Source organism: Mobula hypostoma, chromosome 26 (assembly GCF_963921235.1).
Source record: "Mobula hypostoma chromosome 26, sMobHyp1.1, whole genome shotgun sequence".
NCBI lineage: Eukaryota > Metazoa > Chordata > Chondrichthyes > Myliobatiformes > Myliobatidae > Mobula > Mobula hypostoma.
Window position 1 is genome coordinate 12,460,732 of NC_086122.1, and position 25,979 is coordinate 12,486,710.

The window sequence follows — 25,979 nt, forward strand, 5'->3', positions numbered from 1 at the left end:
AGAAATGCTTGATAAAATTCATGAAGGCCACCTTGGTATTGAAAAATGTAAGAGAAGGGCACAGGAAGTGTTGTTTTAGCCCAGGATGAATCAAGAAATTGCAGAGTTGGTGTCGTCTTGACAAATATGCTTTAAGTACCAACCTAGCAACCCCAAGGAACCACTACATCCACATCCAAATCCTCAGAGACCTTATGAGAAGGTAGGCGTTGATCTTTTTGTAACTGACAACAAAAACTATCTATTGATAACAGATTACTACTCATTGTATCCTGAAGTGTGTGCTCTGGGCAGAACAACTGCAGAAAACGTAATTACATTAATGAAATCAATTCTCTCAAGACATGGTGTACCTGATGAAGTTTTCACAGACAATGGTCCAGAATTCAGTGGTGAATGCATGAAACGTCTTGGTTGTGAATGGGGCTTTGTTCATACAACATCTAGTCCATTTTTCCCTCAGTCTAATGGATTAGTTGAGAAATTGGTAGGAATTGTCAAGAAACTGATGCACAAAGCAAAAGATAGTGGAAGTGATTTCTATAAAGCCTTGTTAGCCTATTGCAGTACTCCACTTGAATGTGGGCTTTCACCTGCTCATCTCTTGATGGGACGACGTTTGAGATTTAATCTGCCAATGGATGAGAGCCTTCTGAGAACAGAGGAAGGTGAACAAGTGAAAAGATGGAAAGATGAACACAAAGCAAAGCAGAAAATATACTTTGACAGATGTTCTCGTCCATATTACTGCATCAAGGAGATGAAGTAAGAATAGAAGACAAAGGAACTTATGGACACAGAAAGCTACAGTACTTGAAGAAGTCCAACCCAGATCATACCTGGTCCAAACAGAGGAGGGAGCAGTGTTGAGAAGAAATCGCAAAGACCTCAAAAAAGAGCCAACTTCAGAGATTCAGTTAACTGATACAGATGAGACAAAACATGTAAATAATAACAAAGAAACGCAAGAACCGTGTGAACCATTTAGAAGGTCTACTCATGTTCGTAAACCCCCAGACTGATAGAGACTTGTTGAATTATGTATTTGCTTTAGTAAGGGGTTTCTTTTTTTTATGCCACTGCGTAGTCTAATTAAAATGGCTTCTTTGTTATGTTATAATTGAAAGGGCTTCTTTGTTATGTTAACTGCTGAGAAAGTCCTCCCACTGGCAGTTTGTTTGGATCACATTACTGATAAGAAGCTGTTACGAACCAATAGGGATAGTTGTTATGCTTTTGGAGTGTCTGTAAGATACTATATGCACGGGGTTTTGTGGCAGAAGGTGGGAGAGAGAGACAGAGGATGGACCAGGTGCTGTGAGTCTGCTAATGGGGTCGGACCCCGAGCAGGAGTCCGAGGTCCAGGGTGAGGAGAGGAGACGGAGACGGACTCGTGTGCAGCGTCTGGTCAACTACCGTTGTTGGTCCCAGGCGGTCGGTCGAGGTGGTCTGAGGGGTCGCAGGGGGAAGAAGAAGGGTCCTGAGCTCCAACTGTTTGTGCACGAAGAGATTGAACTTTGATAAGTGTGGCACCTTTTATTTTCCTTTTATATTTTTTTCTCTATTAATTATATAGTTCCAGTAATATCTATAAACTGTAAATCATTTAATCGTATCTGGTAATTGCCTGTTATTTGGGCGGGGTGGGGTACATCACATAGCATCCACACAGACTAATTACCCAGTTTGGCGGGGCCGAGGGCTGTTACCCTAGACGACAGTGAGCTGAGCGACCCTAAGGTTGGCTAGGGGGGCTACACTTTGATTAATGTTGTGAATTGTTTTTCTTTTTAAGGAAAGGAAGATGTGGTGATATCACCTGATTGTACCAGTACATGATTGGACAGTGCATTGTGTGTGCGCAGGATTGTTATAATGTCGCAGTATGTTCCAGCACATGGCGTGATTAAGACGTGTTTGTTTATAGCTGTAAATAAAAGTTCTCTAATTCTTCCAGAATATGATTCTTTACTGTTAAACAATGGTACATTCAAATAGAAGAAATATAACAAATTTGTCTCCTCTGTCATAAGGAATTATGAACAACATGGGCATCAGTTCCCCACCTCTGTGGATTCAACAGATCTTCTGGTATTTCTCCTACCAATTGTCCTAGTATTGGTCTTTCTTAGATGACAGGTTCTATTCTTTTCCCTAAAGGACTACAGATAAAATAGCCTTTATCTGTCATCCTTCAGGACCCAAGATATCACAATACTTGCACAGCTAATGAGTTGCTTGCAAAATTTAATGAAGGAGATAAATTGAGCATAACACAATTCTGGCAACAGAAAAATGCTTAAATTTCCTTCAGGTGTTAATTAGAAATAGACATGTTTCAGATTACTGGGGAGAACCCTTCTGTTGTTTCTCAAATATAATTTTCTTTCTTATCATCTTTGAAGTTAAGTAATACTGTGATTCAACGTCCAATCCCTGAGGTGGAATGTATAACAATGTGGAGTTCTTGCATTGCCCCATTGGCTATCAGCCTGGATTTTGCACCATAGATTAGGTCTTGAGAAAGAGTCTTGGCCTGAATTGTTGACTGTTTATTCATTTCCATAGATGCTGCCTGACCTGCTGAGTTCCTCCAGCATTTTGTGTGTGATCAGGAATAACTGCTGGGATTTACTATGGTTTCCATTCTGTAAAAAGAAATAACAGAAGACTAGTTCAGAGTGTCTCCAGCAGATACTTTGGCTAATGGGGAAGGATATTCCAGTGTACTGTGCTGAGTCTAATACATTTCTGCTCATCCAACTTGCTGTACCAGACAGTGATGCAACCAGTCAGAATACTTCCATGCACAAAGCATGAAACACAAAGTACAAAGCAGGCATGGAGACCTTTCACATATGGCCACAAGGACCAGGTAGGCCAAGGAGTCGAACTGTGCAACTCAGGTCAGCTGACTCATAGTTTGACAATAAGTCATATGGCTGTAAAAGATCGCGGAGCTAAGGACAGGTATCCAACTGGTCAAAAAAACCCACTTGTGTTCTGGAGTGCAAATCTGCATCTGAAATATTCTGATTTACTGGCTGTTCGCTGTTGGTTTCGGGTTGAACCCCCTCACCCACCTAAACACCTTCCTCCTGTTGTGTATTTAATATTTAAGTAATATTTGAGTAATCTTGAATATATTTATTGTTTGATTAAGCATTCTTATTTGCTTAAAGTTCACTATGGGTTATATCTAAAAATATGTTAATTGCATACATCATCACACTACCATGTGATACACGCCTTGTTTAAAATAAAGACAAATTTACACCTGTATTCCCAGACTCCCCACATCTTCCTTCGAATTAATTTCATGTTTTAAAGTTATAAAAGATATCATTGATGAAGAAATATTTAAAATAACGATCACAACACGGCACCTGCTGTAGAGAGACATTTGAAAGGGAATAAAACACAGAGACAGCAATATCGAAGTAGTATGGGTTCTTTGGAAGGGAAGACATGATGAAATTTTTAAAAAAGACTGTAAATGGAAGAATTCAGGGTTCATAAAGAGTGAGTACCAAGTGATAATAATCATTAAAAATATCAGAAATGGCTGGCTGCATCAGAAAGAATGATGAATTTGATTATACAACAGGTAATTGGCACATGTGCACTGGGCTATTGGAACCGTATCTTGGAACAAATGTATTAAGAAATGAGAAGTGGTTGTCAAATTTGCTAAGTGTATTAGGTTTAAAGGGATATAGTTTATTTTGAAGTTTGAGTGCTCCAACCAAACCTGCAGAAATGAGCTCTCCTGATATTGTCAAAGTAATGCAGAAACACCTAGGACCTATTAACACCTGTTGTTAATTGCAGAACACTTTAGGTTTCACAAGCAAAATCAAAAGGACGGGAGTCCATTTCAGTGTAGGTGGCTTAAAGTTAAGAGATTGTCTGAGCATTGTAAGTTTGGTAATGGTCTTAATGATGCACTGAGAGATCACATAGTTTCTGGAATCTTATAAGAAAGCATTCAGAAACAGCTCCTAAGTGAAATGCAGCTTACGTTCAAATGAGCAGTGGAAATTGCTGTTTCAATGAAAACCGCAGACAGAGATGCAATTCACTTGCAGTCAGGAAGGAAATGTGAGTGTGAACAAAATTGCATCGTCTAAACAGAAATCGGCCGGGCCGAACAAATTGTGTTACCATTGTGGCAGGGGCTCACATATACCAAACAAATGCAGGTTCAAAGGCACAGCTTGCAGAAAATGCATTGGCTATGTCCAGGAAGATCACATAGACGTTTCTTTTGTCCTTCCTAGCTTCCTGGATCTGGTACCATATCATGCGTGTATGTTCCAAACACCTGGAGAACCCTGGAATTCCTGCTTTCTGTACAGATGTATCAACGTACTTGTTTCTCTCCAGGTAGCTGGCCGGCCTCTGTGCTATTACAGAGAAGAAGATTTTCCCCTCAACGTTCAGAAGGCACATTGGACGAAACGGACTGATGTTTTCTACATTGCTTTCTTTTGGAATCAGGACACCACCAGCCCTTCGCCATGCTTTGGGTATTATTTGCCTCTGCCACACCACCCTCATGAGCCTCCAGAGAAACAGCAAGACATCAGGTGCGATTTTATAAAGCCTACATGGTACTCCATTGGGCCTGGGAGCAGATGCCGCTCTTTGGCCGTTGGACTGCCTTCTCCACTTCTCTCCATTTTGGAAGGTCAAAATCCAGGTGGTAGGTGGGGGGCTGAATTGCTGGGATGGCGGATGGAATGATCATGTGTTCCTGCCTTTTCATGTCGGTGTGAATCTTTCCCAGGTGCTCTTCCAGTTCCTGCTTTGATGTTTTCAAAGTTCCACTTTTTTTCCGGTGTGAAAAGACCCTTAATGAACTTAAAAGGGTCCTTGTAGACCTGTGTTTTTGTTTGTTCTTTCTTTCTGTGCAGCTTCCTTAGATTCTCAGCTCTCCGCAACTTTGTCAGCCGGTTCTTATGTCCACTTGAAGTTCATTGAGGCCTTCCCTCTCTTTATCTGGGGCTTTCCTCCTCTGTTTCCTCAGCTGTCTCCTTTCTTGAACTAATCGCTCTATCTCCAGCTGCCTCCTGGACTTTATCGGCAGTGAAGATGCTTTTCCACTCTTTCTTGCACTGACTCCAAACCTCTCTTTCCCTGTAGCAGTAAACGATGTCTCCTATTGCATCCAACTTCTTTTCTGCTGTTCTTTTTAATTGCTCCAAAATTTTCATCAAGTCGTTGTTGATGGTTGCCCACTCTTTCTCATCAGCAGTGTTGGGCCACTTCACGAGTGATCTCTGCCCTTTGATCTTTCTCTCCTTAGGAGGTGTTGGTAGTTGGGTGGGTTCCTCAGCTGGGATTTGATTCTGATAATGATGAGAGTGACACAGGATTGTGTAGTCTTATGGTAAACAGTGTGAAAATTACCGAGAGACAAGCAATATGGCTTACGCCAGAAGTGAATGACAGATTAATTAAAATGAAATTGGACACTGGCTTGGTTGTTTCAGTCATTCCACAAAATGAATTTGAATAGCATTTCAAAGATACTAAACTGAAGCCTATAGATATCTAACTAACAACTTATAATGGAGAAAAACTATATCCTGTGGGGATGACATTTATAACAGTGAAACTTGTGTTGTGTTGTATGTGGTAGAAACAGAAGCACTGTGGGGGCCTGAATTCTACACCTCCTCCCTCACCTCCATTCAGGTTCCTAAACCTTTCAAGTGAGGCAACACTTCACTTGCTAACCTGTTGGTTGTCTATTATGTCCGGTGTTCTTAATGTGGCCTCCTCTACATTAATGAGACCTGTCGTAAATTGAGGGACAGCTTTGTCAAGCACCTCCACTCCATCTGCGAAAAGTGGAACTTCCCTGTGGCCAAACATTTTAATTCTGATTCCCATTCCCATTCCCATTCCAATGTGTCAAGATGAGGCCACTCTCATGGTGGAGGATCATACCTTATATTCTGTCTGGGTAGCCTCCAACCTGATAGGATGAATATTGATTTTTCCTTCCGGTAATTTTTTTCCCTCCCTCTCCCCTCTTCTTCTATTCCCCACTCTGGCCTGTTACCTTTTCTTAGCTGCCAACCATTTCCCCCGGGTCCCATCTTCCTTCCCATTCTCCCATGGTCCACTCTCCTCTCCTATCAGATTCCTCCTTCTCCAGCCCTTTACTTTTCCCACCCACCTGCTTTACCTATCTCCTAGCTATCTCCTTCTAGCTATCCACCTTTTTATTCTGATATTTTCCTCCTTCCTTCCCAGTTCTGAAGAAGGGTCTCAGCCCAAATACATCGACCGTTTATTCATTTCCATAGATGCTGCCTGACCTGCTGAGCTCCTCCAGCACCTTGGGTCTGTTGCTTTGGATTTCCAGCATCTGCATATTTCCTCGTGTTTATGATTTGATGCCCCTAATGAATCTGCTTCTACCATGACCCCTGGCAGGGCATAACATACACTCACTACAATCTGTGTAAAAAAACTTACCTCCAACATCCTCCCTATACTTTCCTCCAATCACCTTAAAATGATGGCCCCTCACATTAGCCATGGAAACACCTTTTTATTGTGTGTCTCTAGAAACAGCTCATTAGCTCCTCGCTAACAACCACTGCACTCCGCAGTGAGGAAACCCACCTTTCTCAGGCTTTGTACATCTGGGGCCTATACAATCTTGGTCCTTCCAGATCCGTGAGACTGGGATGTCTCTCTCGCCCAGCCAAACCCCGGTTTGTGTGAATGCTGTGTGATTTACTGCTCCCTGCAGTCACCTGTTGGAACGAAATAACAGATTGCGCACCGCATACAATTACAAAGAAAGTACATTTATGAATGTTAACTTAACCAGAGTTAGTAAAGAAAAGAAAGAAAAAAACAAAAAAGGGCCCATTATAATTAAACAGTCAAATGTGCACAGTTTGGAACTCAAATCTTCCAAAAGCCACTTTCACAAATCCTCGGAAAACCTCCATGCCTTGGGTTCCATTGAGTCACATTTCCTAGCGGAACGAATCCTACAGCCGATTCTCTCCAACGCCTTCTCTCCTCATCTCCCTATGACCAAAGACCTTGACCCTCCCGCTCAGTGTTTGTCACAAAACAACTCCCTCAGCATTCTCTGGAACATTCTCCCAGTTCTACTCTCCTGACTGGCTGACACAATTTCCTAAGCATCCCTTATCTTTAACAGTAGCCCAAACACTGCCAGCAGAAAGATCCTTACATGAAATACCCTACAACCTTAGCAGTAAAACCTTTAGCAGGGCGTTACAGGAGTTATACCCTTGGAAAAAGTTCCTGACTATCGACTTGATCTGTATCTTTTTTTCATCCTGTATATTTCTTTCAAACACTTCTTATCCTCCTTCACTCCAAGGAGAAAAGCCCTAGCTCACTCAATGTTTTGGGTCGACTGTACTTCTTCCTATTGATCCTGCCTAGCCTGCTGCGTTCCACCGGTATTTTGTGTGTGTTGCTTGAATTTTCAGCATGTGCAGATTTTCTTGTGTTTACATTTTTAAGCTCACTCAACCTATTCTCATAAGACATGCTCTCTAATCCAGGCAGCATCCTGGTAAATCTTCTTTGCACCTTCTCTAAAACGTTCACAATCTTCCTAAAAATGAGGTGACCAGAACTGAACAGAATATTCCAAGTCTGGTTGAATCAGGGTTTACAGATTATCAAAATTACCTTGCAGTCCTTGAACTCAATTCCCTAACTAATGAAGGCCAACATATCAGATGCCTTCTTAACAATCCTATTATTCTTGACTTCTGAAGAAGCTTCTGGACAATCATCTCCAGATCCAACAGCACCATCAAATGAAACAAGGCGGGCACTGTAGGGATAAGAGAATAGCAACATACAATTTATCTGCCATGATATGAAAATTAGGATGGGAGGAGGCATTGGACGTACAATAAAATACATTTGTATCAAATAGGCTGAAAGAACTGTGTGTGTGCGTGTGTGTGTGCGTGTGTGAGTGTGTGTGTGTGTGTGTGTGTGTGTGTGTGTGTGTGTGTGTGAGTGTGTGTGTGTGTGTGTGTGTGTATGTGTGTGTGTGTGTCTGTGTGTGTCTGTGTGTGTGTGTGTGTCTGTGTGTGCCTGAAGTACACAATCATTATTCACTGTGAGATTGTCACATGGTATTTTTTAATGAGCCCCTTAAACAGAATATAATGTTCTGTCTGGTACAGATATATAATTTCAGAACAATTTATCACATTTTTGTTTGGCTTTATAAAGTAACTAGAATGTGTGATGAATTGGAAAGAATGGAATTAACCCAATCAAGGATGAATGGAACAAGCTTATAACAACCTGGTTTGGGATATGAATGGTGAAGGGTGGAGAAAGGGTAAAGGATAGTGGGATCATATTGAGATTTTCTATTTAATCTCACTTGTTTCTGCTTTTGGTTAGCAGTGAAGTGAGGAATAAACCATATTTGAGAAAGGGGTGCTATTATCTAGAGGGTCCTTGCTGCAGTGTGTGATTATCCTTTTTTATTTTCACTTTATGCACAGTTCTCCCTACACTTTACAATGAACCTGAGCAAGGTCTCCAAGGCAAGGAAACAGATTTTACAGTTACTATTTGGCCAATACCCATGGAATTGAATGCACAAGTGAGTGTTATAATGTTATCAGAAACATTGAAGATTTATCTATAATACGTGGAATATGTTACTTGGGAAAATATTTCTCATATACTCTGACAACATATAAGACCATTCAGCCCATCAAGTCGACGTTGGCTTTGCGGTATTATGATCAGCCCCCTTACCCACCTACACAAGGAGTAAGTTGTAGTCACTATTAAGCAGATGAACATGTCTTTGGGATTGTCAGATCTCTTTTTAATTTCTGATTCTTACGGTTCTTCTGGGAGGCAAAAATGGTGAGCAGGGGTGCAGTGCTAGCCGGAGCGCACCAGAGCGCGTCCAGCACACCTTTAAGAAAAAAGCCGAAATAAGTAAGCTAATCAATTAGGTGCCACCCAGGGTGATTTGAGTATCTCAGAAACTGTTGATTTCCTGGGATTTTTATGCGCAACAGACTCCAGAGTTTACAAAGAATGGTGCCAAAAACAAAAAAAATCCAGCGAGTGGCTGTTCTGTGAGCGGAAACATCTTGTTAAATCCACACGTGGGATTTTTTTTTTTGTTTTTAGCACCATTCTTTGTAAACTCCAGAGTCTTCTGTGCATAAAAATCCCAGGAGATCAGCAGTTTCTGAGATACTCAAATCACTCTGGGTGGTACCTAATTAATTAGCTTGTTTATTTTGTTTTTTTTCTTAAAGATGTGCCGGACGCACTCCAATGCGCTCCGGCTAGCACTGCACCCCTGATGGTGAGCATCCTTAATTCCAAGATTTTAGTTTATTTTAGAATACAAACATACAAATGCTAAGCAAACTAAATAAGGAGCTGAGAAATGATACCAAGAGGGTAATTAATGCCAAGGGGTGTAAGACAAAAGAATAAGGATGGTGCTTCTGAAAAATCTATCACTTTTATAGAGAAGATAAAATAAGTTCCTTAGACAGTGATAAATCGGTTACTAGGCTACTTAATTAAAATAATTACATCACCTGAGTAATGTACTCATACTGAACCAGTGAAAATGATAAAGGTATTAAACCGTTAGTTTAGCTGCTATGCCACTTTCTGCCAGAGAGGCTGAAAAATGCACGGGTTTCTTAAAAAGTACAAATCTTATTAAAAAAAAGTGTTGTTTAATGAAACAGTGGTTTTGAACAGGAGGTAGGAAGGAACCACGGCAGCTGGGGCTGTCCATATGGTCACAGGGAAGATGTACAAACTCCACATGGACAGCACCCAAGGCCCGGGGTTTAAACCAGTCATGGTCATTGCTGCACCACATTTAAAATGAATAGCCATTGGTAATTGGTGACTGGGTTATTCTAGTCAAATGTACTGAAGTACAATGGAAAGCTTTGGCTTACATATTATCCAGGCATAATACTGCATATATACATGCATCTAGGTAGTACAAAATGGGGGAGAAATGCAGAATATATCACTACAGTTACAGAGAACGTGCAATGCAGGTGGACAGAGAGGGTGCAAGAGGCTATGATGAGGTAGATGGAGAGATCAACGGTTCATCTCTTTCATACACGAAGTCCATTAAAGGGCTCTTATAAGAGTGGGATAGAAATGATCCTCGAGTCTGACGGTATGTGTTTTCAGTCTTTTGTCTCTTCTGCCCAAGGAGAGAAGAAAGAGCAACTGGGGTGGGGGTAGTCCTTGGCAGCTTTCCCAACCAAAATTGTTTTGACTTCCATTCTTTGAAAAGGGCAGTCTGATATCCCTCGAGAAAGTAAAGTTGAAAGGATACTGAGAGAGGGCAAGCTCTTCATTTCTGTGGGGTTAGGATGCCGTTGACAGGGTTAGTATTTGTTACCTATTGCTAATTGCCCTTGACTAGGTGGTCTGAAGCCAATTGCCTGACATGCTGCAGTAATATGTGGTTATCATGGCTCTTTAGCCTCTTTATGGAGGCAGCTAAGAGTCAGTTGAGAGTCTACCAGACTGATGTTGCTTTGGAATCACAGAGACCAAACCAGCTAAGGAGGTACCCAGCTGCTTCAATGTCTAAGAAGAACATGGTAGCAATAACCTCTCATTCATTGTTAACAGGACCAAAGAGCTCATTACTGACTTAAGGAAGAGGAAATTGGTGGTCCATAAGCCAGTTTTCATCCAGGGATCAGAGATGGAGAGAGTCAGCAACTTTAAATTCCTCGATGTTTTAGTTTCAGGGGATCTGTCCTAGGTTCAGCAGGTAAAGGAGGGGGAGGAGATGACGGTGGGGTGGCGCGACGCAGCGCGTGCGGCCGCTCCTAAATGATATCGTATTTATAAGTAGGTACCATGCACAATCCTGATTTGATGGAGACAGACATGAGAAGCACGGAGGAACATCTGGAGAAACTTCTGAAATGCCTGCTTCGCTGCCGCTGCTACTGTGCGATCGAGAATCTCTGGAGGGGAAGGCCCCAAATCCTTGGCTTTGCCTATTGCCTGTTGCTGGGTCCGGGGTCGAAGCGCTCGGCAGAGATGGTTCTCGGTGCTCGGTGTCAGAGGGCTGGTCAGAGGCTCGAAGTTTTCGGATGGACTCAAGAGTCGGCTGTGGTCGGGGGCTTCCAGGGTGCTGCGTCGGCAAGTTTGCAGTGCTGAAGATTCATGGCAGGGAGAGTTTTTCTTCCTTCTCCATCTGTGTGAGATGATGGGACTTTCGAGAGACTTTGAGACTTTTTTTGCCGTGCCCATGGTCTGTTCTTTATCAAATTACGGTATTGCTTTGCACTTTTGTAACTACATGTTATAATTATGTGGTTTTTATCAGTTTTTCAGTCTTGGTTTGTCTTGTTTTCTGTGATATCATTCTGGAGGAACATTGTATCATTTCTTAATGCATGCATTACTAAATGACAATAAAAGTGGACTGCGTGTCCTCATAATCTAATCTAATCTAATCTAAATGCCATTATGACGAAAGCGCTATTGGGACAATGTATATCTTGTTCATGTTTCGTAGTCCTTCAGTTTCCACTTTTACTTCAGCATATTTCTGGTGTTATTCACTTTCTGATTTCTGTATGTTGTGTGTGTTTGAAATCTCTATATCTAATAAGTAAATTGATCCTGCTTGTTTATCCTGAAATATTATATCTGGATGGTTATGATTGGCCTATCTGTAGTAATGGATTGGTTGTAAAACAATTTGTAGGACTCTGTCTCTAAAACTGGATCAGGCTTGTATTTATTGTTAAGTTTGGCATGTTTTGTGAGTTTGTATTTTAAAGCAAGATTTTGGTGCAAGATGTTTGTCACTTGATTGTGTCTGTATAAGTAATCAGATTGAGTTAAACTGCTGGAGGATCCTTTAATGTGTTGGACCGTTTCTGCTTTCTCCTGGAATTTTCTGCATTTATCTATATTTTCTACAGTGCCCAAGAAGAGTAATGTGAGCTGCCTTAATCTTACCAATAAGTATATATAACAGTTCATCTCTGTGAGACAGGAGAACACACATCATAGTACAATAGTCTCTGTTTTATTATTACATACATTATTATTGCACAGTATTGCACATTGGTAAATTATTATTGTGCATATTATTATTCTGTACTTTATTATTAGTTATTATTATTATTATATTTATTATTATTGCTAAGCATGCTGCTGTAATGAAATAATATTCACTCGGGATCAATGAAGTACTATTATTATTATTATTATTAACAACTATGGTGCAGTAGCATTCCTATCTACAGTGATGAAAAGCTTTGAGAGGCTGGTTATGGCTAGAATCAACACTGGTCTCAGGAAGGACCTGGACCCATTGCAATAAACCTGTCGCCACAATAGGTCTATAGTAAATGCAATCTCAATGGCTCTCTACGCGGTCTTGGATCATCTGGACAATGCAAATACTATGTCAGGATGCTGTTTATTGACTACAGCTCAGCACATAACATTCTTATTTCTGCAGTCCTGAGCAGGAAGCTACAGAACCTAGGCCTCTGTACTCCCCTCTGCAAATGGATCCTCAGCTTCCTAACTGGAAGACCACAATCTGTGCAGATTGAAAATGACATCTCCACTTCCCTGACAGTCAACACTGGCGCCCTACAGGGATGTGCGCTTAGCCCTCTGCTCCACTCTCTCTACACCCACGACTGTGTGGCTAAGCACAGCACAAATGGCATATACAAATTTGCTGATGATTCAGTCATTGATGGCAGAATCTCAGAAGGAGAACAGAGAGCATGCAATAGAGAGATATACCAGTTTGTTGAGTGGTGTCACAGCAACAACCTGGCACTCTACATCAGCAAGACCATGGAGCTGATTGCGGACTTCAGAAAGGGTAAGACGAAGGAACACATACTGATCCTCACAGAGGGATCAAAAGTGGAGAGAGTGAATAATCTCAAGTTCTTGGGTGTCAATACCTCTGAGGAACTAACCTGGATGCAACATATTGATGCAGATAAAAAGAAGGCAAGACAGCAGCTATATTTTATTCAGAGTTTGAGATTTGATGTGTCAACTAAAACACTTGAAAACTTCTACAAAGGTACCATGGAGAGGCTTCTGACTGGTTTTATCACTGTCTGGTATGGGAGGGGGGTGCAGGGCTACTGCACAAGATCAAAGTAAGTTGCAGAAACCTGTAAAATTAATCAGCTCCACCATGGGTACTAGCCAATGTAGTAACCAAAACATCTTCAAGGAGCGGTGCCTTAGGAAGATGGCGTTCATCATTAAGGACTTCTGTCACCCAGGATATGCCTTCTTCTCGTAGTTACCATCTGGAAGGAGGTACAGAAGCCTGAAGCCTCAGTGATTCAGGAACAGCTCTTCCCCTGTGCCATCCAATTTCTAAATAGACTTTGAACCCATGAACACTACCTCACTATTTTTTTATTTGTTTTTTTTTGTGCACTGCTTATTTTTAACTTAACTATTTTATATATATACATACACGTACTGTAATTTGGTATTTTTTTCCACTATATTTATTTTTCATGTATTTCATTGTCCATCATTTGTCCATCGCCAACGTCGATGAGGACTTCGACACCATTATGATGGTGTCGAGACTAGCGCGTGATTTGGATTTAAGTGAGGGAGAGTTGCGCAGCGTCAGCCTCACTCTCTCTTCCCAATTCCCATCTGGATCCAGTGGCAAGACAGAGTCGAGACGGCTGGAGATGGGACTAGGCGCAGTGGATGACCAGGATGTCTTCTGTGTCTAGTCCTGCTCTACACGTTCCACGACGCTTGCAGAGACCGCCTTCTTGACCGTTGGATCTTCTATTGATCTCGTCTGCTCAATCCACCGGAGTCTGTCTTCACATGCTGGGATAGACAACTCCCTATCTCACCGAGGGTTTGAGACCCGTCGGCTACCCTCACCTGGTTTAGCCGGCTTGTCGAAGCCGCTGCCCGGGGTGTGGCCGCTGTCGCATGCAAACAGCTACGGGGAGCCACAGGTGAGAGCTGAGTGCCAGGTGGGGACCAAAGGTGGACTAACTGCCTTGAAAAGGACACGGCATGTTCCCCCACCAGAGGTGCTACCCCTCCCTGACACCCCATACACCCCGTATTTCATTGTACTGCTGCCATACAGTTAATGAATTTCATGACATATGTTGGTGATATTAAACCTGATTTCTGATTCTGGTTATTGTCTTGAATATCTTGCTTAAATATTTCATATTCCTCCATCGGTTGTATTGTATCCTGCTGCTCTGTTTTAAGTTCTTTTTGCATTTGCACACTTACTTATTGCCTGTTATGCCGCTAGCATTTAGAGCAGCAATGAGGTGTATTTGTTGGCTTTTGAACATTGATTGTTAGTCTGTCCTGTTTGGGGCGGTCTTTCATTGATTCTATCGTGCTTCTTGTATTTACTGTGAATGGATGCAAGGAAATGAATCTTACATATAAATATTAAACTTACTTTGAACTTTGATAGAAAATTGGGGAAGGGTGTGTAGGACAAAGGGAAAGCCAATGATAAAATGCATTACGGCTCCATGGCCTATGTAATGAGTTGTAATGGTAAGATGACAGGGCTGCTTAGCAGGATAAATCTGTTCAAGTAGCATAAGAATATCGGAGCTGTCTTGATGTAAAAACAGAAAATGGAAAACACTGGAAAATCAATGATTCAATGGACTTGAAGTAATAATCCTCATGAGTTCAAATTATTTCATGTTAATATGAGAATTTAATTTAATTTAATTTAATATCGGATCAAAAATACATCTGGAAGCAAGAAACATGTGTCTGTTGCGTTGTCAGGGATAACTAACCAGCTTAGCAATGTCCTGTTGGGAAAGAAACAGTATAGTCTTTTTGTCCATTATGTGTTCACTCTCAATTTTCCTCTCTTCCTGACTCTCTTCCAACAGAAACTTCTATAGATCCCTCTTCTAATACCTGCCTTTCTCTTACACACAGCAACAGTAAATGTTTAAAACTGTAATATGGGAGGAAACCGGTTACTTGAGAGATCTCTTTAAAATTTGGCCTCAGTGCAAGCCTGGCAAATTTCTGTCTTGTCACACCAACTAAAGTCTGACAAACAATGCTCCAAGGATAAATTTGTAAGCAATCCTTCTGGAAGATTATTTTTTATTGTGGTATTTGAACATAATGAAAGATAATTGCTCAGCATCTCTGCTAAATACTCTTATTAAATATACAACACTCACCAGCTACACTCTGATATGCTGACTGCTTTATTACTGATGCAGTTGTTGGCAGAGTCTTTTCATCCACAGCTGTTCGACGGAATCTGGCCAAGCAGAGATGGCAAGCGTTTCCAAGAGCTGCCATCATGTCCTTTCTGTTACCATCATTGTACTTGACTTTCCTTTCATTTCATTTTCTGAGTCTGCTTATAGCCAAACCGTTAAAACACACTACAGTCTGGGTGGCAGATGCGAGTGGCTCAATGTCTTAGCTGCTGAACACTCAGGGAGAAAGGCACACATTTAAATTAGTGAAGGAAAACGTTCCATTTGTTTGTGTGTTCGTCCATTGTCGACGTCGATGAGGACCTTGACACCATTATGATGGTGTCGAGACTAGCGCGTGATTTGGATTTAAGTGAGGGAGAGTTGCGCAGCGTGAGCCTCACTCTCTCTTCCCAATTCCCATCTGGATCCAGTGACAAGACAGAGTCGAGACAGCTGGAGATGGGACTAGACGCAGTGGATGACCAGGATGTCTTCTGTGTCTTGTCGTGCTCTACACACTCCACGACGCTTGCAGAGACCGCCTTCTTGACTGTTGGACCTTCCATTAGTCTCGTCTGCTCAATCCGCCGGAGTCTGTCTTCACATGCTGGGATAGACAACTCCCTATCTCACCGAGTGTTTGATAGACAACTGCCTATCTCACCGAGGGTTTGATAGACAACTGCCTATCTCACCGAGGGTTTGATAGACAACTCCCTGTCTCACCATCGGCTACTCTCACCTGGTTTAGCCGGCTTGTCGAAGCCGTTGCCCGGGGTGTGGCTGCTGTCGCATGCAAACAGCTACGGGGAGCCACAGGTGAGAGCTGAGTGCCAGGTGGGGACCAAAGGTGGACTAACCATCTTGAAAAGAACGTGACATGTTCTCCCACCAGAGGTGCTACCCCCCCTGACACCCCATACACCCCAAATTTGCTTAGTTATGTCTGAAGAACTCTCTTAGCCCAGGAACGCAGCATTTAGTGCCATATTCTCATAGCTCCATAGACCACGGTTCGATGCTGAGCTGGGGTGCTGCCTGTGTAGAGTTATATGTTCTGTTCTTCAATGTATGGCTTCCCCCACTCCCCCCGGTGCTCCTGTTTTCCCCCACTTCCCAATGTGGGAGGAAAAAGGAGCGCCTACTGTAAATGGCCCCTCAGTGCAGGCCAAAGGCACAAAGGAATCAAAGAGCTGTGTTAATGGGCATGTGTAAGGGCGAGAACAAGTCACAGGGCTATTGTGAAATAAGGAGTTGGGGAACAGGGCCAATTGGATCATTCCTCTGGATGCCAGCATAGATCCAAGGGGCCGAATGGCCTCTTTCTATGTCATTATAAAGATAATGGGATCGCTTCATCGCCAACACAGGCAGGCGGATCACTGTGATGCATCATCATTTCATCCAAGGTAACAAATTTTTGTAACATTTTGATACCTTAATAATGGAAGCATTGCGAGGTTGATCCCAAAGTATCAGCCTGATTTAGTCTGTAGGTAACTCTGAAGCTATGTATCCTGAATCTCCTTCCATATAGCTCATTACATATAGTCGCTGCCTTGCCGCTTCAGTGACCTGGGCCCAGTCTTTGCCTTTGGTGTTGTCTGTGTGGAGTTTGCACGTTCTCCCTGTGACCACGTGGGTTACAGCCAGCTGCTCTGCTTTCCTTCCATACCCCAAACAATGGCGGGTCGAAGGTTAATAGGCCACTGCTAATTTCCCCTAGTATGTGGGTCGGCGGTGTATGTGGTCGGAGCTGATGGGAATGTGGGATGAATAGGTAAAGGGAAAATTAGAGATTTATCTGTGTGTCAGCATGTACTGGATGGGCTGAATGGCCTGCTTCCGTGTTGTAAGGAGCTGTGGAAGGCCACCCGACTTCCCCTCACCCTGAAAGACAAATATATTATTAAACCCCAGGGGAAAGCCAATATTGAAAACCATCAAAGGCAATTCTGACTGGTTGCATCACTGCAGGTTACGAAGGCTCCAATGTACAGGATCAGGGGGTGAGACTCATTCAGCTCCATCATGGGCGCTGGCCTCCCCACCATCAGGGGCATCTTCAATAGGCGGCTCCTTAAGAAGATGGCATCCATCATGGACGCTTACCACCCAGGACGTGCCCTCTTCTCAATACTACCACCTGGCAGGAAAGATGGAAGTACGCACTCAACGTTTTAGGAGCAGCTTCTTTCCCTCTGTCATCACAGTCCCATGGACCAGGATTCATGGTAGTGGCATTAGTGTAGTGGTCAGCACAAAGATTTACAGTATTATAGGGTTCAATTCTCACCACTGCCTGTAAGGAATTTGTACATGTCCCCCTTGGAGTTCCTCCCATAAGCCAACGACCTTCTGGTTGGAAGGTTAATCGGTCATTGTAAATTGTCCCATAATTGGTCTAGGATTAAATCGGGGGATTGTTGGGTGGGATGGCTCAAAGAGCTGGAAAGGTCTATTCTGCACTGTATCTCAATAAACAAAATAAATACATAAATCAGATTTCTGAACGGGCAACGAGCCATTTAACATTAACTCACTATTTTGTTCCTTTTTTGTTCTATTTACTTATCTTTTATATGTGTGTATATATACATATATACATTTTAGCATTTATTCATTTACGGGGTGTGGGCTTCGACAGCGAAGCCAGCATTCATTGCCCTTCCCTAGTTGCCCTTGAGAAGGTGGTGACGAGCTGCCTTCTTGAGCCGCTGCCGTCCCTGAGGTGTTGGTACACCCACATATATATTGTATTTCTTGTTGTAACTGAGAGTAATCTTTTTTTATATATCTTGCAGTGTACGGCTGCTGCAGAACAACAAATTTCACAATCTACGTCCGTGATAATGAACCTGATTCAGATTCCGGTGCGCCGCTGCCTGATTTGCGTGTCAGGGTAGAGTCATACAACACATCGCATGCTCTTCCGGCCTCTCAGTCTGTGCCTCCTATGAAGTATTCACTTACAATAATCCTAACGTTCTCCCATCGTTCCCCACCCTCCCTCCACACCATATTCTCTCACTCACGTACACAACAAGCAAATGAGGATTGTCAACTAACTCACCGACCAGTGCATCTTTAGGACGTAGGAGGGAACGGGGGAATTCAAAGGAAACCTGTCGCACAGAGAATGTGCAAATTACGCCGTGGTCGGGATTGAACCTGGATCTCAGTGGATCCGTGAGGAGACAGCTTCACTCACTCTGCCGCTGTGCTTCCTGAGAACCAGAACTGGCAGTTTAACCCGTGGAACCCGATGCACCACTTTGTCCATCTTAACGCGAGACGCTGTGCACAGAATGCACCAATTTCAGACAAGCTTGGAAGATAATCACGTTTTATAATGGATCTGATAGTGTTCCTACATCTACAAATAGATGCGCTTTTAAGAATTACTCATGGAATGACTCCAACTGGCTTTTGCCCTGTGTCAACAGAAGTTCATAAACTGTTGCTCAGCTAGGACTGGTGTAGGGAGTAACTGCACCATCAGTGATGAAAGTGACTGGCTGAGTTCCAAATTACAGAAGGTTTCAGTCTGGTCTTTAGAGCTTGGAACTGTCTCCATCGACCTGACAATTGTTTCTGGAGACACCATAGAAAGCATCACAGCTTGGTCTGGCAACTGTTCTGCCTGAGACCACTAGAAACTAGAGTTGTGGAGCTCGGTACCTCACCTGAGTAAGCTGCCCTGCCATGAACTTCTCACCTCCTTGGTAAAGCACCCAACATAATCAAAGCCTCCAGCCCCCACCCCCCTGACATCTTCTCCCCCTTTCCTTTGGGCGAAAGATAAAAAAGCATGGAAGCAAGTACTAACAGGCTCAAGGACATCTCCTATCCCAATATTATAAGACTCTTGAACAGACCTCTTTTATGATAAGATGGACGATTGACCTCACAAAGTACTCCCTCCTGGTCTTGCACCTTGTTGCCTGTCTAAACTACACTTTCTCTCTAAATGTAACACTATATTCTGCGTTCCGGTAAGATAACTGTGTGTTTGGTCACAGCGGCATCTACGTGGTCAACAAAAGGTGCTACTGTCCTATTTAAATGTACCTCTAATGATGGCAAGGTCCTGCTATATGTTAAGAACTCAGAGTACTGCAGGTCTACACCATCAGCGAGTTACTCGCTGATGGAGAAAATGAAGGAGTTGTGCAACGTGCTGAGTCGATGGAGGCTAACAGTTAAAAAGCAAGTGGCCATCTTGGTCGCTTTTCTTGTGATCGCAAAATCACAAGAAAGACCCGAGATCTTTGAGATCTGTGGGAACAGAGCTCAGAAAAAGCGACGTGACGAACTTTCAACATCGCAAACCAGTGAGTTGCTTGTTATGTCTCCTCGCTCGCTGGGAAAAATGAAAAAAAAACGGAAACACCTCCTTCCCCCTTATTAGGGAGAGAGAGAACCTGTGGTATGTCGAATACCGGGTGAAACACAAAGTCTTTGGGGTAACTGCTAGTCTGTGTCTTTGCTATAGCTCTGCTCAAGCTTGAGTGCTTGATGGTGGTGCTGATGCTTTTTTTGCTGGTGGGGGGAAGGGGCATTGTTGCTTGCTGCTGCTTACGTGCGGGAGGGAGGGGAACTGGGGGGATTTTTGGGTTCTTATGTTTAACCGTTGTTCATTCTTTGGGGCACTCCTCTGTTTTTGTAGATGTTTGTGAAGAAAAAGCATTTCAGGATGTATATTGTACACATTTCTCTGACATTAAATTGGATATTTGAACCTTTGAACATTATTAATCTGGTATGCTGCACTTTTGATTTACTGATTTATTGGCTGAGAGGAAGGGTGGACGGTGGGGTAGCTGCGTGGCCTCGGTTGTAGTGAGGACTTGGCCTCAAGCTGCAGTGCCGTCTGTTGGCAGCTGCCAGGAGAGGGGTGAGAGGTGTCGGAGCTGGTGCGCTCCACCAGGGGCAGTGTGGTGCAGTGTCCAGGACAGAATCGGTGCTGACCTCTCGGTGTTTCGCTCGGCATCGGCAGAAGACAAACTCTGTTGTGGTTGCCTGCAGTTTTTGGCAGCACTCAGTGGACGCGGCCGTGGGGTCCCTGTTTCACAGCTGCTGGTAGAGTGGCACCAGAGCCGGTGTGCTCCACCGGGGGCAGTGTGGCGTGGCATCTGGGCTGGAGTTGCTGCTACACCCCTCTCCCCAGTGTTCGCTCAGCCGAAGACAAGAACCATTGTAGTTCTACACAGTAGAATGAGGTCATTCTGCCCATCAAGTCCTCTCTACCATTCAGTCACGGCTGATTTTTTTCTCTTTTCTCAATGCTGATCCTCTGTCTTCTCCCTGTAACCCTTAACCCCGAACACATCAATCTTTGCTGTAAATATACACAGCAATGCCAATGAATTCATATGTTCATGTCAGGTCCAGAGGCAACACAAATGCACCTAGGCTCACACTCAGGAACTTATATCAACAGGTCTGGATGGGTGACATGGTCGAGCCTTTTGACCCGCCCTGGCTTGGGATCTACTCCAACGTCCCCAGTGCGTTGGTTGTGTTGCTAAACTACCAGACAGTCCATCTCACAACAGGTTATAGCAACAGACATGAAGTAAGGAATGAGAAACACTAGGACGATAATTTTCTTCTAAATACATAAATTCAGCACTGTCGATTGTGCAGAGCCCGTTTCACCGTTGGACCAAACTAATAGCCTGAGGCATTAGGATCAGTGAAATTTAAGCGACAAGTGTTGAGGGCCAGATCAAACAGTGAGCAGAAGTGCTGCGTCTATGCATGATGAATTAGCCAAATTATTTGGCAACCTGGACTGTAGCTGGATTTGATTGTAGCATCAGAGGACAGGCAAATGCAGACTTTGTACCTTAACCAGAAAGTGGCTTGAGAATGACAAGGATCACCAGGGCTTGAGATTGACTGCATCCACTTTTCCCACCTGCAGTACTGCAGAGTGGCCATTAGATGGCAGACGGTACACATGCTGGACAAACCTACTTCAAATGGCTCTTCTTGCTGTAGAAGTTATCTTCAACTGGCCTGAAAACAAAGGAACACCGCCCAGAGCACTAGAGGAGCTGAGTGGCTCAGGCAGTATCTAGGGTAGGAAATGGACAGGTGAGGTTTCAGATCAAAACACAATTAGGAGGGCTACAGATAAGGTAAATGCAAGCAACACACACAAAATGCTGGTGGAACACAGCAGGCCAGGCAGCATCTATAGGAAGATGTACAGTCGACATTTCAGGCTGGGACCCTTCATCAGGACTAACTGAAAGAAGAGATAGTAAGAGATTTGAAAGTGGGGGGAGGAGGGGGAGATCTGAAATGATAGGAGAAGGCAGGAGGGGGAGGGATGGAGCTGAGAACTGGAATGTTGATTGGCAAAAGGGATACCAGGCTGGAGAAGGGAGGGGATCATGGGATGGGAGGCCTAGGGAGGGAGAAAGGGGGAGGGGAGAAGCCCAGAGGAAGATATAGTGAGAGGGACAGAGGGAGAAAAAAGAGAAAGAAGGGGGGGGAATAAATAAATAAATAAAGGATGGGTTAAGAAGGGAGGAGGGGCATTAACGGAAGTTAGAGAAATCAATGTTCATGCCATCAGGTTGGAGGCTACCCAGACGGAATATAAGGTGTTGTCCCTCCAGCCTGAGTATGGCTTCATCTTTACAGTAGAGGAGGCAGTGGATAGACATATCAGAATGGCAATGGAACGTGGAATTAAAATGTGTGGCCACTGGGAGATCCTGCTTTCTCTGGTGGACAGAGCGTAGGTGTTCAGCGAAACGGTCTCCTAGCCTGTGTCGGGTCTCGCCAATATATAGAAGGCCGCACTGGGAGCACCGGACGCAGTATATCACCCCAGCCGACTCACGGGTGAAGTGTTGCCTCACTTGGAAGGACTGTCTGGGGCCCTGAATGATGGTGAGGGAGGAAGCGTAAGGACATGTGTAGCACTTGTTCGGCTTACGAGGATAAGTGCCAGGAGGGAGATTGGTGGGAAGGGATGTGGGGGACGAATGGACAAGGGAGTCGCGTAGGGAGCGATCCCTGTGGAAGGCAGGGGGGCGGGGAGGGAAAGATGTGCTTGGTGGTGGGATCCCGTTGGTGGTGGCGGAAGTTACGGAGAAATATATATTGGACCCGGATGCTGGTGGGGTGGTAGGTGAGGACAAGGGAAACCGTATCCCTAGAGGGGTGGCGGGAGGATGGGATCACTCCTTCCAAACGCTCTGCTCTCCACTCCCTCCGCACCAATCCTAACCTTACTATAAAACCCACTGATAAGGGGGGTGCTGTTGTAGTCTGGTGTACTGACCTCTATCTTGCTGAGGCACAGCGACAACTCGCTGATACCTCCTCTTATTTACCCTTCGATCATGACCCCAATAAGGAGCACCAGGCCATTGTCTCCCACACCATCACCAACCTTATTAGCTCAGGGGATCTCCCATCCACTGCTACCAACCTTATAGTTCCCACACCTCGCACTTCCCGTTTCTACCTCCTACCCAAGATCCACAAACCTGCCTGTCCAGGTATACCCATTGTTTCAGCTTGCTCCTGCCCCACCGAACTCGTTTCTGCATACCTCGACACGGTTTTATGCCCCCTTGTCCAATCCTTTTTTCCCACCTATGTTCATGACACTTCTCACGCTCTGAATTTTTTCACTGATTTTAAGTTCCCTGGCCCCCACCGCTTTATTTTCACCATGGATGTCCAGTCCCTATATACCTCCATCCCCCATCAGGAAGGTCTCAAAGCTCTCCACTTCTTTTTGGATTCCAGACCTAACCATTTCCCCTCTACCACCACTCTCCTCCGTCTAGCGGAATTAGTCCTTACTCTTAATAATTTCTCCTTTGGCTCCTCTCACTTCCTCCAAACTAAAGGTGTAGCCATGGGCACCCGTATGGGTCCCAGCTATGCCTGCCTTTTTGTTGGCTTTGTGGAACAATCCATGTTCCAACCCGATACTGGTATCCGTCCCCCACTTTCCCTTTGCTACATCGACGACTGCATTGGCGCTGCTTCCTGCACGCATGCTGAGCTCGTTGACTTCATTTACTTTGCCTCCAACTTTCACCCTGCCCTCAAGTTTACCTGGTCCATTTCCGACACCTCCCTCCCCTTTCTTGATCTTTCTGTCTCCATCTCTGGAGACAGCTTATCTGCTGATGTCTACTATAAGCCTACAGATTCTCACAGCTACCTGGACTAGTCCTCTTCCCACCCTATCTCTTGCAAAAATGCCATCCCCTTCTCGCAATTCCTCCGTCTCTGCCCCATCTGCTCTCAGGATGAGGCTTTTCGTTCCAGGACAAAGGAGATGTCTTCCTTTTTTAAAGAAAAGGGCTTCCCTTCCTCCACCATCAACTCTGCTCTCAAACACATCTCTCCCATTTCTTTCACCCCATCCTCCCACCACCCCACTAGGGATAGGGTTCCCCTTGTCCTCACCTACCACCTCACCAGCCTCCGGGTCCAACATATTATTCTCTGTAACTTCTGCCACCTCCAACGGGATCCCACCACTAAGCACATCTTTCTTCCCCCCCCTCCACCTGCTTTCCACAGGGATTGCTCCCTACTCGACTCCCTTGTCCATTCGTACCCCCGCATCCCTTCCCACCGATCTCCCTCCTGGCACTTATCCTTGTAAGCAGAACAAGTGCTACACATGCCCTTACACTTCCTCCTTCACCACCATTCAGGGCCCCAGACAGTCCTCCCAGGTGAGGTGACACTTCACCTGTGAGTCGGCTGGGGTGATATACTGCGTCCAGTGCTCCCGATGTGGCCTTCTATATATTGGCGAGACCCGATGCAGACTGGGAGATCATTTTGCTGAACACCTACACTCTGTCCGCCAGAGAAAGCAGGATCTCCCAGTGGTCACACATTTTAATTCCACGTCCCGTTCCCATTCTGATATGTCCATCCACGGCCTCCTCTACTGTAAAGATGAAGCCACACTCAGGTTGGAGGAACAACACCTTATATTCCGTCTGGGTAGCCTCCAACGTGATGCATGAACATTGATTTCTCTAACTTCCGTTAATGCCCCTCCTTCCCTTCTTACCCCATCCGTTATTTATTTATTCTTAATTTTTTCCCCTTTCTTTCTCTCTTTTTTCTCCCGCTTTCTCTCTCCCTAGGCCTCCTGTCCCATGATCCTCTCCCTTCCCCAGCCTTGTATTCCTTTTGCCAATCAACTTTCCAGCTCTTGGCTCCATCCCACCCCCTCCTGTCTTCTCTTATCATTTCGGATCTCCCCCTCCTCCTGCCACTTTCAAATCTCTTACTATCTCTTCTTTCAGTCAGTCCTGACGAAGGGTCCCAGCCCGAAATGTCGACTGTACCTCTTCCTATAGATGCTGCCTGGCCTGCTGCGTTCCACCAGCATTTTGTGTGCGTTGCTTGAAATTCCAGCATCTGCAGATTTCCTCGTGTTTGCGAGGTAAATGCAAGCCGGCTTTTTCCACTGAGGTTGGGTGAGACTGGAACTAGAGGTCATAGGTTCCAGGTTAGAAGGTGAAATAGTTAAAGCGAACCTGAGGAGAACTCAGGTAGTAGTGAGGGGGTGAAATGAGCTGCCAGCGGAAGTGAAGGATGCAGGTTCAATAGCAACATTTAGTTGAAGTTTGGATAAGTACATGGATGGGAGGAGCATGGAAGGTTATTGACCAGGTGTGGGTTGATGGGACTAGGCAGAATACCAGCTCAGCATGGACTAGATGGCCGGAAGAGCCTGTATCTAATCTGTATTGTTCTAAGACTCTCTGACTATAGGCTTCAAGCGCCCATTTCCCTCCTTAATGCCGCCTGACTCACTGATTTCCTCCAGTGTTTTTTTGTGTATTGTGTTGCTCTGGATTCCAGCATTTGCAGTCTCTTGTATCTCCTGATAGGTTCACAGAAACAATAAAAAAAAACCATCATGGTTGCCGTACAAATTCTTTTAACAGATTTCCTTTGCAACAAAGAAAATGAAGCAGTAGCTAATAATATATGCACAGAAATCCTGCTGAACTTACAAATCAAAAGTTTAATTAAAATAAAACCTCTCTAAGGAGCAGATGAGCACAAACACTGAGAAGGGCAAGAGTGAGACAGAGGATCGTGATTTGGCCTGTTCCCGCCACCAAACATCTCTGTCATCTTAATTCCCTCGTCAGAAAAACAGCTCTTCTGGATTCCTAGAAGTGGTTATTAGCAGTGAAGGGAATTGGGCTACAGATTATATTTCTACATTCAAAATATGCCTTGATGCAACACGATAGGAAGGATGACTACTTAACATCGCACAATCCCTCTCCACCTGTTCTTAGTTGGGAAGCTGGGCCCAGCTTTGGGGCCTAAATGCTGAGCTACAGCAGTGCTTGCTGGACTGTGCTCAGCTTTGAGTGGCGTACATTAAAACAGACTGCTATTTCAGTATAGCTCTGGCTCAGCTGATAGTGCCCTTAAGTCAGAATTCTGTAGTTTCAAGACACATTCTACAACAGGGACTGCTTAATGGTATTGGTCCATGGCATAAAGAAGGTTCTAGAGACTTTGGACTGTACAGGACAGAGTGAACATTGGATATGTTGAAAGAAAGCCTGCTCCATTCCCTTGGGTGGTTCCGTTTCTAAGGAAGAGAGTTTTTTCCTTTGACTTGGCTACCCAGAGAAGGGGGAGTCTGCTGCTGTGTCC